A 2,500-nucleotide genomic window follows, 5' to 3' on the forward strand; every position below is an offset into this window, starting at 1 on the left:
TTTTTTTTTTGATATACCGAAGAATGAACAAGAAGACCGAGGCATCCAAAATTTTTTTTTTTTTTTTTCTCCGATATACCAAAGCAAGAACAAGAAGACCGAAGTCTCAAATTTTTTTTTTTTTTTTTTTTTTTTTTTTTTTTTTTGATATACCGAAGAATGAACAAGAAGACCGAGGCATCCAAAAAAATTTTTTTTTTTTTTCTCCGATATACCAAAGCAAGAACAAGAAGACCGAGGCATCAAAATTTTTTTTTTTTTTTTTTTTTTTTTTTTTTTTTTTTTTTCGATAAATCCAACCGAGAACAAGAAGACCGAGGCATCCAAAATTTTTTTTTTTTTTTTTTCTTTCCCATATACCAGAGAAAGAACATGAAGACCGAGGCAACCAACAAAAAATAATTTTTTTTTTCTCTTTCCCGGAATTTTTTTTTTTTTTTTTCGAAATAGCCGAGAAAGAATATGAAGACCGAGGCATCCAACAAAAAAATTTTTTTTTTTTTTTTTCCTAATCTACCCAAGCAAAACAAATAGAAGACCGAGGCATCCAAAAAAATTTTTTTTTTTTTTTTTTTTTTCGAAAAATTTTTTTTCACAAAAACTTTTTTTTTTTTTTTTCCCCAAAAAATTTTTTTTTTCGTTCCAAGCTAACCAAGACATCTACTATTCACTAGTAGAGCAATCGAGACTGCAAAGCAAGCAATGGCCTTACTTGCAGCTCTTGGTGCTGAGAACTCCCCCCCCCCCCTATAGTAGTCTTAAGTAAAACCACAGCTCTGACAGGAGTAGATATTGCATGCGAGCGAGGAGTCGTAATGGGCAAAATTGACTCGGGGGACCTCCAAATCGAATTCCGTTTCGAGCAAAACACTTCTTAGGCTTCAAGGAAGCTCCCATAAAATTTCCAAACCCAAACTCCAAACTTCATTTTTTAGCCTACAATGCCCACGTGCACGCCGGTGTGCACGCAGGGGTGCTTGAGCATGCGGGAGAGGAGCCATAATGGGCAACATTGACTCGGGGGACCTCCAAATCGAAATCCGTCTCGAGCAAAACACTTCTTAAGCTTCTAGGAAGCTCCCATAAAACTTCCAAACCCAAACTCCAAACTTTATTTTTTAGCATACAATGCCCACGTGCACGCCGGGGTGCTTGAGCGTGCGGGCGAGGAGCCATAATGGGCAACATTGACTCGGGGGACCTCCAAATCGAAATCCGTCTCGAGCAAAACACTTCTTAAGCTTCAAGGAAGCTCCCATAAAACTTCCAAACCCAAACTCCAAACTTTATTTTTTAGCATACAATGCCCACGTGCACGCAGGGGTGCTTGAGCATGCGGGAGAGGAGCCATAATGGGCAACATTGACTCGGGGGACCTCCAAATCGAAATCCGTCTCGAGCAAAACACTTCTTAAGCTTCTAGGAAGCTCCCATAAAATTTTCAAACCCAAACTCCAAACTTCATTTTTTAGCATACGATGCCCACGTGCACGCCGGGGTGCACGAGCGTGCGGGCGAGGAGTCGTAATGGGCAAAATTAACTCGGGGGACCTCCAAATCGAAATCCGTCTCGAGCAAAGCATTTCTTAGGCTTCTAGGAAGTTCCCGTAAAATTTTCAAACCCAAACTCCAAACTTCATTTTTTAGCACACAATGCCCACGTGCACGCGGGGGTGCTTAAGCGTGCGGGCGAGGAGTCATAATGGGCAAAATTAACTCGGGGGACCTCCAAATCGAAATCCGTCTCGAGCAAAGCACTTCTTAGGCTTCTAGGAAGCTCCCATAAAATTTCCAAACCCAAACTCCAAACTTCATTTTTTAGCATACGATGCCCCCGTGCACGCGGGGGTGCTTGAGCGTGCGGGGGAGGAGTCATAATGGGCAAAACTAACTCGGGGGATCTCCAAATCAAAATCCGTCTCGAGCAAAGCAGTTCTTAGGCTTCTAGGAAGCTCCCATAAAATTTCCGAACCCAAACTCCAAACTTCATTTTTTAGCATACTATGCCCACGTGCACGCCGGGGTGCACGAGCGTGCGGGCGAGGAGTCGTAATGGGCAAAATTAACTCGGGGGACCTCCAAATCGAAATCCGTCTCGAGCAAAGCATTTCTTAGGCTTCTAGGAAGTTCCCGTAAAATTTTCAAACCCAAACTCCAAACTTCATTTTTTAGCATACGATGCCCACGTGCGCGCCGGTGTGCACGTCGGGGTGCACGAGCGTGCGGGCGAGGAGCCGTAATTGGCAAAATTAACACGGCGGACCTCCAAATCGAAATCCGTCTCGAGCAAAGCATTTCTTAGGCTTCTAGGAAGTTCCCGTAAAATTTTCAAACCCAAACTCCAAACTTCATTTTTTAGCATACGATGCCCACGTGCACGCCGGTGTGCACGAGCATGCGGGCGAGGAGTCATAAAGGGCAAACTTAACTCGGGGGACCTCCAAATCGAAATCCGTCTCGAGCAAAGCATTTCTTAGGCTTCTAGGAAGCTCCCATAAAA

Source organism: Cornus florida, unplaced genomic scaffold (genome assembly GCF_030987335.1).
Source record: "Cornus florida cultivar Cherokee Brave unplaced genomic scaffold, ASM3098733v1 CherokeeBrave_3.0.0_Hap2_scaffold_80, whole genome shotgun sequence".
Lineage (NCBI taxonomy): Eukaryota > Viridiplantae > Streptophyta > Magnoliopsida > Cornales > Cornaceae > Cornus > Cornus florida.